General features: G+C 54.8%; 1 protein-coding gene across 1 annotated transcript in view; it reads right to left on the reverse strand.

Annotated features, from left to right (window-relative positions):
* Positions 1–12,907, reverse strand: part of CLPTM1 (CLPTM1 regulator of GABA type A receptor forward trafficking) — a 423,589-nt gene that overhangs the window by 66,929 nt on the left and 343,753 nt on the right. The window lies entirely within an intron of this gene.

The raw sequence follows: 12,907 nt of genomic DNA on the forward strand, positions 1-12,907 counted from the left end.
TTCTAGGTGCAGATTACTTACCTTTGAATAGATACCGAAGTCAAAGCACCCAGGCAGTGGGCTCCGGACAAACTGACTAAACTAAGAAGTCAAGGAGGACCGAACAGGCGTAATGCCCGTCCATGCGGACCAGACTTCCCAGGTAGTAGTGCTCGTCATACGTGGGCAGGGACACCCACGTTGCTGCCTGGCAGATATCCAGGAGTGGAACACACCCAGCCAATGCCGTGGTCGTAGCTTTTTGCCTGGTGGAATGAGCCCAGATGCCCTCAGGAGGCTGCTTTTTAGCCAGGACGAAGCGGATCTTAATACAGAGAATGACCCAGTAGGAAATGGTTTGTTTCTGAACTGCCCGACCTTTTTTAGCTCCTACTTAGCCCACGAAGAGTTGGTCGTCCATCCAGAATGCTTTTGTGCGGTAATGGCTGAACAACGCTCTTTTTGGGTTCAGACGGTGGAGTCATTTCTCCTCTTTAGAGGGATGTACAGGAGCTTAAAAGATGGGTAGTCTAACGGATTATCCCAAATGGAATGGGGACACCAATTTAGGCAGGAAAAGAACCTGGGTGTGAAGCACCGCCTTATCCAGAAATACTATAAGATAGGGAGGTTTGGATGATAAAGCCTGCAGCTCACTCACCCTCCTGGCAGATGTTATCGCTACTAGAAAAGCAGTCTTGATGGTAAGAAACCGGAGGGGACAATTGTGAAGCAGCTCAAAGGGAGCACATATGAGCTAGGTGAGAACCAGGTTCAGATCCCGCTGAAACACTGTGAAGGGCGAGGAGGGAAACATAAGTACAAGTCCTTTCAGGAACCTATTTACAATAGGGGACTTAAATAAAGAGGGTTGGTCAGGAGGGTGCTATAAAGTGATCAGGGTAGAGAGATAACCCTTGAGAGTACCCAAAGCGGAGCCTTGCTGGGCAAGGGTGAGAATAAAGAGAAGAATATCAGAACGAGAGGCAGAAAGAGGGTCAATAGACTTTTCTGTACAATATTCTTAAAATGTTGCCAACAGGAGGCATATACTGTTTTGGTGGAGAGCTGCCTGCCCGCCAATATAACTTTGCAAACTTCAAGAGGACAGTCAAAAGCTATCAACTAACACTGCTCAATCTCCACGCAAGGAGGCAGAGCGCTGGCCGGTTTGGGTAGAGGACCCTGCCTTGCTGCTGTGACATAAGATCCTCCAGAAATGGCAGCTTGTTTGAAGGATCGATGCTCACTTTCAGAAGCTCGGGATACCAAACTCTTTGTGCACAGTCTGGAGCCACAAGAATGACTTGAGCCTGTTCATTACAGGAGGCCTGAACTCCACACAAAGTGTCTCCGAGCGATAGCCGCCTTGGAAATTCCAACGTACAGAACTGCTGACATTGCACGTTCTCTTCGGAGGCGAAACCGATCTAACCAAGGCTCTCCTAACCTGCTGAAAGAGACCTTCTGCCACCTCTGTGTGGAGATGCCACTCATGACCTGCTAGGCATCGATGGCTGAGTTTGTCAGCTCTGGCATTCAGAGAACCTGTCAGGTGTTGAACCACCAGGGTTATGCCCTCATGTTCCCGCCATGTCCAGAGATGCAGGGCCTCTGATGCTACACCCAGTGGAACTTCAGATCCCACTGCAGAGCCAGCATACGCCATCTGGCATGGTTTACCAATAGGATGCAGGATGCCATGAGGCCCAGCAGCCTCAGTTATTCTCACCAAAATCCAGGATACAGGCTGAAACATCGGGATCATAACCTGAATATCCTGGACTAATTGTTCGAGAGGATAAGCCATAAACTGCACTGCGTCCAGAACAGCTCTGATGAAAGGGAGCCTCTGAGAAGTAGTCATGTGTGACTGGCACGTGTATAGTGAACCCCAAAAGCAGGAGTTCTGCTATACTCTGGAGGAGGGAGACAGTCTGGGTGAGGCCGCCTTCAAAAGCCAGTCATCAAGGTGGTGGTGGAGGAGGGGGGGGGGGGGAAATCGAACTGAAACCCCCACCTCTGCAGATGAGCGCGACCACCCCCATCAACTTGGTTAACACCCGAGGGGGGTTGGTATGGAGAAAGGGAAGCACCGTGAACTGCTGCAAGTGCTCATAGCTTATATTGATCTGCAGAGAACGCCTGTGGGCAGGCAGGATGTGGATGTGAAAATACGCATCCTGCAAGTCCAACGCTACCAAAAAGTGTCCTTGGTCTAGAGCAGACAAAGTGAGCAGTCAAAGTGAGCATCTTGAATTTCTCCTTTTTGAGGAGAGGCTGATGGTTCAGAAGCCTAGAATAGGACGAAGACCTCTGCTCTTTTTGGGTATAAGAAAGTAGCAGGAATAACAACCACTGCCTACTTCTGAAATTGGAACCCTTTCTATAGACCACTTGGCCATGACAGCTGTAAATTTCTATCGTGAGCAAGATAAAATAATCCTCCGCCAGCAGTTAGTGAGATGGCCGTAAAAGGGGAAGGAAAGATTGGAAAGGGAGGGAGTAACTCATCTGAATGATCTGCAAGACCCATTTGTCCGATGTTATGGACTGCCAGTGAAGAAGGTGATGTTGGATTCTCCCTCCAACTGAGCACCTATGGTGTTACAGAACCAAACTAGGAAGGCTTTGATGCTGCAGCTGCAGAGACATTGGTAACTGATGACTTCTGGCATTCCCACGTGAATAGAATGCACTGTGTCCACATCCTCGCACAACTTAGGAAGCTTTTGCTAAACGGTGGCTGGGGTAAGGCTGCTTGATAGCCCCTTCCATAGCGACAAAAGGGGCGAATGGCAGACTGGGGGCGAGGTGTTACTGTGAGGCCCAAGGACCCAAGGAGGCCGAGAGTAGGTGAAGCACTCCAGCGGAGAGTCAGCCTTCTCTCTGAAGAGAAGAGTCCCATCGAAGGGCATGTCCATGAGGTTGGCCTGGACATCCTTCGAAAAGCCAGATGTTCTCAGCCAGGTGTGGAGCAGCAAGGCCATCATAGACAAAACTGCTCTGCCCAGCGAGTCAGTCATATCCAGCCCAAACTTAAAGGTTATCTTTGCTGCACCTCTCCCATCTTTCACTGCTTGGGAGGGGATGGCTCGGGCCTCCTCCGGGACCTGCAGCAGCACTTGCACAACAGTTTCCCATAGGGTTTTGGAAAAACAGCTCAAATTGGATGCTGTGCTCACTGATCTCAATACCAGGCTGGCAGAAGAAAACATCTTCTTCCCAAGTGTGTCCAGACTCTTAGATTCCCTGTCCAGGAGAGTGGCTGACGCACAAGTTACTACTTGTGTAACGATATATCTGTAAGAGACATTAGTTTGTGATAGATTCCTTACCTTAGAATATCCCCAGGCGTCAGACTGGATCCGGAATTTTTTTTTTTTTTGCGTAGCAGTACCCTTGCGCGTCGGTAGGCGTCGTCTGCGGCTCCGCGTCCGTCGTCGGCGCCGTGATTACGTCGGAGTACTTAGACGCCGCCTCCGCGTGCTGACGTCAGTTCTTAGACACAGCTTTTCCCCGCCAGAAACGTAGAGCCATGTTAAAAACCAACACTGGTGCCGTTGAAACTAGGGCCCTGAAGGGGATGACCTGAACCCTAGATATTGGTTCGCAGAACGGGGAGGATGGGTGGGTCGGTAAGGAATCTATCACTAAGTATTGTCTCTTACAGATATATCGTTACACAAGTAGTAACTTGTGCATCTGAAAGAGACACGTTAGTGATAGATTCCTTACCTTAGAATAGATACCCCAGCAATACCAACCCCGGTGGTGGTTCTGCGAACCAATAATCACACCAGAAAGTCCTGGAGGACGGAACGGCCAAAGAAGCCATCCCTCCGGACTTGACTGTCCAGGCAATAGTGTCGTGCAAACGTGTGCAGCGAGGCCCCATGTAGCTGCCTGGCAAATGTCCTGCAAGGGCACTCCCCGGCCCGGGGCAGTTGTAGTCGCCGTGGCCAGTGTGGAATGAGCCCTCAATCCAACAGGGGGCTCCTTTTTAGCCAAGGAGTAACATGCCTGGATACACAAGATGATGTGTGCGATCCAGATAGTAAGAGAGCGCACGTTTTGGGTCCAGACGGTGGAGCCTCTCTTCCTCTTTCGAGGGATGCGGAGGCGGAAAGAATGTGGGCAAGGTAATGGACTGCCCGATGTGGAAGGCCGTGACAACCTTGGGCAGGAAAGAGGGTCTTGTCCGCACCACAACCTTGTCCGGATGGACAGAGATGAAAGGAGGTGTGGAAGAAAGAGCCTGGAGCTCACTCACTCTCCTGGCAGAGGTGATGGCAACCAGGAAAGCAGTCTTCAAAGTAAGAAGACTGAGAGGACAGTTATGGAGTGGCTCAAAGGGAGCACACATTAGATAAGTAAGTACAAGGTTCAAGTCCCACTGGGGCATCACGAAAGGCACAGGAGGAAACGCGTGTGATGCCCTTCAGAAAACAAGTTACATTAGGGGACTTGAACAAAGAAGGTTGATCAGGCAGCCTTAGAAAGGCTGAAAGGGCAGAAAGGTAGCCCTTGATAGTGCCCAGAGCAGAGCCCTGCTGGGCAAGAGAAAGGAAGAGAAGAACCTCAGAAAGAGGGGCAGAAAGTGGATCCACAGCCTTTGCTGTGCACCATGCCACAAATTTATTCCACCTGCAGGCGTATACCGATTTTGTGGAGGGACGCCTGGCTGCCAGAATGACATTACAGACTTCAGGAGGCAAGTCAAATGGCCTCAACTGTCGCCGCTCAGTCTCCAAACATGGAGGTGGAGACTGGACAGGTTCGGGTGGAGGATCGTCCCCTGCTGCTGCGACAGAAGGTCCCCCTGAAGAGGCAGACGAACCAGGGGATCGACTGACATACTGAGTAGCTTGGGATACCAGTACCTTCGTGCCCAGTCCGGAGCCACAAGGATGACTTGGGCCCGGTCGCGTTTGATCTTCTTCAGCACTCTGGGCAGAAGTGGTATAGGCGGAAAGGCGTACAACAGACCGCAACTCCACTCGCGATGAAAAGCGTCTCCGAGCAAGTGCCGCCTTGGAAATTCCAACGCGCAGAACTGATGACATTGCACGTTCTCTTCTGTGGCGAATAGATCGAACCAAGGCTCTCCCCACTGCTGAAAGAGGCCTTGCGCCACGTCCGAGTTCAGACACCATTCGTGATCCATCATGCACTGACGGCTGAGCACGTCCGCCCTGGCGTTCAGAGAACCAGCCAGGTGTTAAACCACCAGGGTCACGCCCTGATGTTCCAGCCACTGCCAGAGGCGCAGAGCCTCCTGACAAAGGGCTCACAACCCCACCCCGCCCGGTTTGTTGCAGTACCACATCGCTTTAGTGGTGTTGTCCGTGAACACCTGCACTACACTCCCTCGGACAGAGGGGAGGAATGCCTTCAGTGCTAGACGAATCGCCCGCAGCTCCAAAAGGTTGATATGGAGTTGGGACTCCGCCGGAGACCAGAGGCCTCTCATCTCCGCCTCTCCCATGTGGCCTCCCCAGCCCTGGAGGGACGCGTCCGTCACAACCACGTGCTCCGGTTGGGGAAGGGAGAGGGATCTGCCGCTGACCCAATCGCGGTCCGTGAGCCACCACTGCAGCTGTCTTGCAGTGCCCTCCGAGATCAGGACATGGTCAGAGAGGTTGCCCTGATGCTGGGCCCACTGAAACTTTAGGTCCCACTGCAGAGCCCGCATCCACCACCGGGAGTGATGCACCAGAAGGATGCAGGAGGCCATCAGCCCCAGAAGCCGCAACGTCAACCTGACCGAGATCCGGGATAAAGTCTGAAAGAGTGGAATCAGAGCCTGAATATCCCGAACCCGCTTTTCGAGAGGATAAACCCGAAACTGCGCCGAGTCAAGAACCGCTCCGATTAATAGGAGCTTCTGAGAGGGGCACAGGTGTGACTTCAGCACATTGATGGAGAACCCCAGCTGGTGCAGGAGGTCTGCCGTCGTCTGGAGGTGGCTGACGACTGTCTGGGGTGAGCCCGCCTTCAACAACCAGTCGTCGAGGTAGGGGAAGACTGAAACCCCTAACCTGCGCAGATGAGCTGCGACCACCGCCATCACCTTTGTGAACACCCATGGGGCACTGGTAAGGCCGAAGGGGAGCACGGTAAACTGAAAGTGCTCGTGGCCAACCGTGAACCGCAGGTAGCGCCGGTGGGCCGGCAGGACGGGGATGTGGAAATAAGCATCCTGCAAGTCCAACGCTACCATCCAGTCTCCTGGGTCCAGGGCAGCTAAAACCTGAGCCAGTGTCAGCATTTTGAACTTCTCCATCCGGAGGAAGCCGTTGACGTTCCGTAGGTCCAAGATAGGGCGTAGGCCCCCTTTGCCCTTCTTGGGTACCAGAAAGTAGTGGTAGTAGCAACCACACCCTACTTCTGGCCCAGGAACGCGCTTGATGGCCCCCTTGGCCAAGAGGGCCGTAACTTCCATCTGCAGAAGTCACAAATGATCCCCCGATACGGTGTGGTAATACGGTGGCATGGCTGGAGGACTCGCCTCGAAGGGGAGGGAGTAACTCCTTCGGACGATTTGCAGCACCCACCTGTCTGATGTGACAGTGCGCCAGTTTAGGAGGTGATGGCGAACCCTGCCCCCCACTGGCGTCACATGGGCCTGAAAGCACGGACTAGGAGGGTTTTGAGGCGGATGCTGCAGGGGAGGGTGTGGACTGGCCTCGCCGTTGTCCCCGACCGCCTCCACGGCGGTTTTCACAGCCGCCACCGCGTTGGATGTTAGTCTGCGGGGCGTGGCTGGCAGCACGTGTGGGGGCGCCCCTTCCGTGGCCACGGAAGGAGCGAAAGGCACCCGTTTGCTGTCGCGGGGCCGAGAGGCCCAAGGACCTGGCCGTAGCCCTGGAGTCCTTAAAGCGCTGAAGCGCATGTTCTGCCTTGTCGCCAAAAAGGCGACGGCCATTAACGGCATGTCCATGAGTGTATTCTGGACATCGGCCGAGAAGTTGGCTGACCTCAAACAGGCGTGGCGACGAATCGCCACCGTCGTTGCCATCGCTCTGCCCAGTGAGTCGGTGGTATCCAGCCCACACCGGATAGAATACCGTGCTGCATCTCGGCCCTCCACAAGGGCCTGGCCGAGTTTAGCCCGTACCTCCAACGGGCATTCTGGCAGCACGTCCGCGACCGTATCCCACAGGGAGTGGGTGTAGCGGCCGAAGAGGCATGCAGTGTTGGAAGGCCGCAGTCCCAGACTAAGGGAGGAGAATACCTTTTTGCCGTATTGCTCATACCTCTTGGATTCCCTGTCAGGCGAAGCCGACGGGAATGCGGTCTGGGAATTGGAGGCCTGGATCACCAGGCTCTCAGGGGTGGGGTGGGTGGACAGGAAACAAGGGTCGCCCGGGGCCGGGCGGTGGCGTCTGGCCACGTTCCTATCTACAGGCGAACCTGTAGCTGGCCTGGACCAAGTGCCCAAAAGAACGTCGGTCAAGGCCTCATTAAACGGCAGCAGTGGCTCAGCCGAGCTTGACTGCGGTTTAAGGACCTCAGTGAGGAGGTTAGTCCTCACGGCCGCGACGGGGAGTTCAAGGCCCAAGGCCTTGGCCGCCCGCGTCAGCACCACACTGTAGGTTGCCCCCTCCTCCGAAGCCACGGTAGGAGGTGAGACAAAACCAGTGTCTGGCGAGGTGTCCAGACCACTGGCATCCCCAAGTCCACCGGTCCAGTCCTCCTGGGACTGACACTCCCGTGTCAGAGGGTCCTCAGACCCCTCCCAATACTCCTCATCACCCATCTCCTGGTACTCAGGGGTGTCAAATGATGGGGCCGGCTCATTGAAGTAGAACTCTCCAAACGGCGTCATGAGCGGCGCCCAGCGGCGCCGCTCTGGCGCCGGAACCGGATCGAGGGAGGCATCGGGGACGGCGCAGTCCGAAGACGGCGCCGGAGGGGACACCGGTGAGGTCGTTAGGTCAACCGGCGACGACTCAGATCCAGAAGCGGATCCAGTGGGGCCCTGCGGCACCGGGCCCGAAGGCGCCGGGGCCAAAGCCCCCGACCCGCTAGGGCCCCCAGACGGGTCCGCTGGGCCCGAAGACGCCGCGGAGCCCGCCGGAGGAGTGAGGGACCTCATGGCCATGAGGAACCACTCTATCTCCTCCGGCGTCGCGTGTGGCCCAGGGACCGGATGGTGTGGGACCGGACGCGACGCCCGCGACTCCGACGGAGCCGCGTGGGCGGTGTCACCCCGGCCGCGTCGGGGGAGTCGGAAGAGCGATGACGTCTCTTCGACTTCTTGTGCTTACCTGACGACTTCGACCCTGAGGAGTGATGTCGACTCCCGGAGCTATGGTGGCTCCGCTCCCGCGACCGGTCCCTCGACCTCCGTCCGCACCGGGACCTCTCACGGCGCGGGGCCGACTGCCGGAGCTCGAGTCGCTTGCGGGACCGCTCCCGCCTAGCTTTCGAGGTCAGGGCCCGGCAGTCGGAGCAGGTCTTGTCATGATCGACGCCGAGACAGTGGAGACACCGACGGTGAGGGTCCGTGACCGACATCCTCACAAGGTTTAAAACCTGGCATCCCTACCGGCACCGTTCGGAGTCGAAGACTTGAAAGGATGATTAAAAAGGATCGTAAAAAGTTCTAGTCAAAAAATGACTAAGGTACCACTTTTTCCGGATCTGCGCTGCTGGAGCGGAAAAAAGAAGAACTGACGTCAGCATGCGGAGGCGGCGTCCAAGTACTCAGACGACGTCATCACGGCGCAGGGCGATGGCAGTGGGCAATTGTCCTGTTCACAGGAGCCCCTGTGGTAGGCTTGGACCAAGTTCCTAGAAGGACATCAGTTAGTGCTTCGTTAAAGGGCAATAGGGGTTCAGATGAGGAAGCCACAGGCTGAAGCACATTGGTCAATACATTAGTCTTGACCGTCACAGAGGGATGTTAAAGGTCAAGGACCTCCGCTGCCCTCTTCACCACCATTGTATAAAGCGCTCCCTCCTCCATAGCCACAGTAAGTAGAGAGAGCATTCCAGTATCTGAAGAGATGTCCAGTCTACTGGCCTCTGCTAGTTCCTCATACCAGTCCAAATTCTCACCAGCAGTGTATAACTGGTCTTCTAAAGGGTCCAGTGACCCCTCCCACTCTTCCCCCAGGACTGTATGCTGCTCAAAACGCTCAGGCAACGACTTAGAGCCACTGGGCTCTGTAAGCTCCGGATTCAGGAATCAGAGTCGTCTGGAATAAGATGGGGCTGGCGCTGCCGATGGACGCCGGGAGCATCAGGACCGGCACTAATATGGAATCAAATCTATGAGACCCCATCGGAGCAGTCGTCGCAGAACCTGATGGGGCCTCCTCAGACCCCACAGTGCCCGAACGCGCACCTGAGGGGTCAGTCCACTCAGATACTCAGCGCATGGCCTCATAAAACTCTTATTTGAGCAGGGTTTGCTCTGGCTCCAGGAAAAGTGGGGAGGCGCAGAGTCCGACCTGGGAACAGCTCTGCAGAACCATGTCTGGAACATCAATGTTCCCCACTCATCTCGTCAATCCTCGATGAACAAGGTGAAGTCAAAGTCAGTCTAGACTACTACTACTAATTTTTGTGGTTCTTCAAGTGTCCAGAGGACCTCGACTGTGCGACAAAGATGACTTGGAGCTCCTGGAGCGGTCATATGACCTTTTCCTTGATCAAGACCGAGAACTCCTAGGAGTCACTCTAGATGGGATCAACTGCGGGGATGCAAGCAGCTTTAGGAACAGATCTCTCAACTTGGCATACGAGTTACTTACCTTCGGTAACGATTTATCTGGTAGAGACGATTCTAGACTCAGATTCCTTAACGTGAGACTGATACAGATTTTTTTTTGCCACAGCAACACCGCGCGCCGGGGGGGGGGGGGACGGCATCACGCGACTCCGCCCTGGCGTAGAACGCGTACATGACATCAGCGAGGTCACGTAAGTCCCACCCCAGCACGCCTACGTCAGTTTTCTTCGGAGAACTTTTCCACGCCACAACGCGGAGCCATCAGACAAAACTGTGGGAGTATGGGAACAGTGTACGAAAGAGTAGAAAAAGGGATGGTGATGAACACCACAAGGAGCAGTGCCAAACACTGCAGTACCCAAAGGAATATATGTAAAATGTCATGATAACATGCAGCAGGACTCCAACTCCAACCAATAACAATGAAGGGGAACCAGTCCAGGACAAACAAGGAAATACAAACCTCCAAGACAGCCCCATCACAGTGTGACAACCCCCATAATGAACAAGGGGCAGAGGCAGAGCCAAAAGACCCCAACCCAGAGGATAGCAGAGGGGCCAGAACCCTTAATAATAAAGGGGAGAGGTAGGGGAGGGGGCGAGGTTGAAGGTAGGCCCCAACCTGGAACAACCAGAGCATAAGGGCAATGAAGTACCTATAAACCCATCCTCCAATGTGCCAAAAGGGGAGGAAAGGAACAAATAAACAGGACGAACATCCTGCCAGAAAGAGTGAAGGAATGCACTCACAGAAGACATAGCCACCCACAGGGAGGGAAATGCAGAAGACCAAGCCAAAGGTCCTCGCAGAACGGGGAGGAAGGGTGGGCCGTGAAGGAATCTGCACCTAGAATTGTCTCTACCAGATACATCATTACCAAAGGTAAGTAACTCGTACATCTGATAGAGACTCCTAGCCGCAGATTCCTTAACGTGGAATAGATACCCTAGCCATTCCCATGGGGAAGGAGGGTCTGCGAGAGGACCCCACCAGCCTGGACGTAACAGAGGGTCCCACAGGGGACGAGTCCGACGGACAGGGCGAGGAGCTCTGTCCCCCAGGCAAGGGGCACCCCTACAGTCAGAAGACCGCCAACCCCAAGGGGGATGCGGGAAGAAAAAAAGAAGAGGCAGCCAATTCACACTCAGCAGAGGAAACAAGGGCAAGGCGAAAAGAGGCGGAAGCACCCCACGCCCATACAAGGCAACAGAACTTCCCTCCAAGGCAAGGAAGAGGAGCACAGAGTAAGAAGATCAATCTAGAGATTCCAAGGAGACGAGGTAGAACAAAGGCAAGACCCCCCCACCCCCCCCCCCCCACCCCAACGGGAACACACCCAGTGAAGAGGGCAACCGAGCCTATCACAGCCAGAAGTTATTAGACCAGACAGAACGGCGCTGACAGCAATAAAGCAGGCGGAAGCAGAAAGAGTAGCCCGGGGTCACCCAGGAAGCACCGGGCAGGCTGCACCTGAAAGAGGGAGGAACACAAAATCCATTTCAGCCCTCAGGGAGGAGAGACAGAACTGAGTGCGGGGCCAATTGGAAGAAGTGGAAAAGGCAAGAATGGTTGACCCACTAAAGAGCCAAGAAGGCACAATGGGGCAGAAAAGCAATTTGCCGGCACCGGCAAGCACAGCCAGAGGCAGCGAACACCACGGGACAATGCACGCAGGGCAAGCCAGACTCCAGCCAAAGACAGAGAGCAGGAAGGCGAAGAAGGGCCCGGACACGCCCAGGCAAGAGTCCGCCCACACGTCTCAAAAGAGGTGGAACTAGAGCCATGACGTCAGGCCGCAGACAGCAAGCCAGACCAGGCGAACAGCGCAGCTACCCCGGAAAAGGACACCCCGGGGTGCAACCAAGGCATTTCAAGCCAGCAATAAGAGGATTGAACCTGCAACGTACCGTAATGCCATGGAGAGCAGAGGTCCGAAAGCCACCACAGCTCCCAAGCACATAACAAGCTATATAACAGCTAGTGTGGAGCTAGGAGAAGTGTGGCTCAATGGCTCAATGGTTAGAAGAGGCAGACCATGAAGCAGAGGTCAGACCCGGGACCAGGGTTCAATTCCCGGCAGGGTCTTGAGCCCAAAATGTCCACGGACTCGATAATTCTCGCTTCGGTGCCTGCTCGAATCACGGGTTCACACTCTGCAACTCTGGGCCATAGCTTGCTTAATCTCCACTATAGCCCCCCGCAGCGGGATGCCTGGCTTTCACCTTGGGGGTGCCCAGTACGGGTTATCTCACAGGGGAAAAACTAGGACGGGTTCCCAAAGCAAGCGCTTAGAGACCGTTGGTGATAATGCGCTATATAAATATAAATTACAATTACAATTACAATTACCACTACCCACACATAGGGTATGTCAAGTCCCAAGAGTGGGAACCCACTTAGGAAGAAACTTCCACAGCAGAGGACAACAGAAAGATCCGCAGGAAAAAACCCGCAGAAGGCTTGTCAAGCAGCCAAAGAGTAAAAACAGAAGGCCTAATCTCAGGGCCAACTTGGTTTAGAAAACCCAAAGTAAAAACACACAGTCAAGAAGGGCCGGCCAGAAGCCAACAGAACCACAGTCCCAACAAAGAGGATTCGAATGCACATGAAGCACACCGATCACACAACTGGAGCGACCCGCCCCAACGGAAGAACATCTCCAAAAAACCAGATCAACTCACAGGTCACTGAGGGAGAGGAGGAGGAGGCCGAAGCCCCGCCAAAACCCTCTGGATGGCAGAGTCTGCAGGGGCGTGGAACAAAAGAACGCCATCGAAGGGAAGATCCACCAACCGTTCCCGAACATTCTCTGGGAACACACTGTCCTGAAGCCAAGAATGGCAGCGAAGGGCAACCGAAGAAGCCATGGCACGACCAAGCACCTCCGAGATGTCCAGAGCGGAGCGAAGAATAAACGCCGCCAGCTCCCGGCCATCTAACGCATGGTGCCGCAAGTCAACACAAGCACCCTCCTGAGAAGCGGCAGACCCCAGGGACTGCGCCGAGTCCCACAAGCAAAAAGTGGCCCTAGCCAAAACACACAGGGTGTTAAGGGTCCGCAGAGCAGCACTGGTCGAAGCGAACACATTGCACCCCCAAGAGTCCAGCCAGCGGGCCTCCCGTGACGGGTGAGACAACAACGGCAGCAGGGAGGGAAAGGCAATCTGCAAAAGGGGGCCACTAGC

This window comes from Lissotriton helveticus, chromosome 9, assembly GCF_964261635.1.
Source record: "Lissotriton helveticus chromosome 9, aLisHel1.1, whole genome shotgun sequence".
NCBI lineage: Eukaryota > Metazoa > Chordata > Amphibia > Caudata > Salamandridae > Lissotriton > Lissotriton helveticus.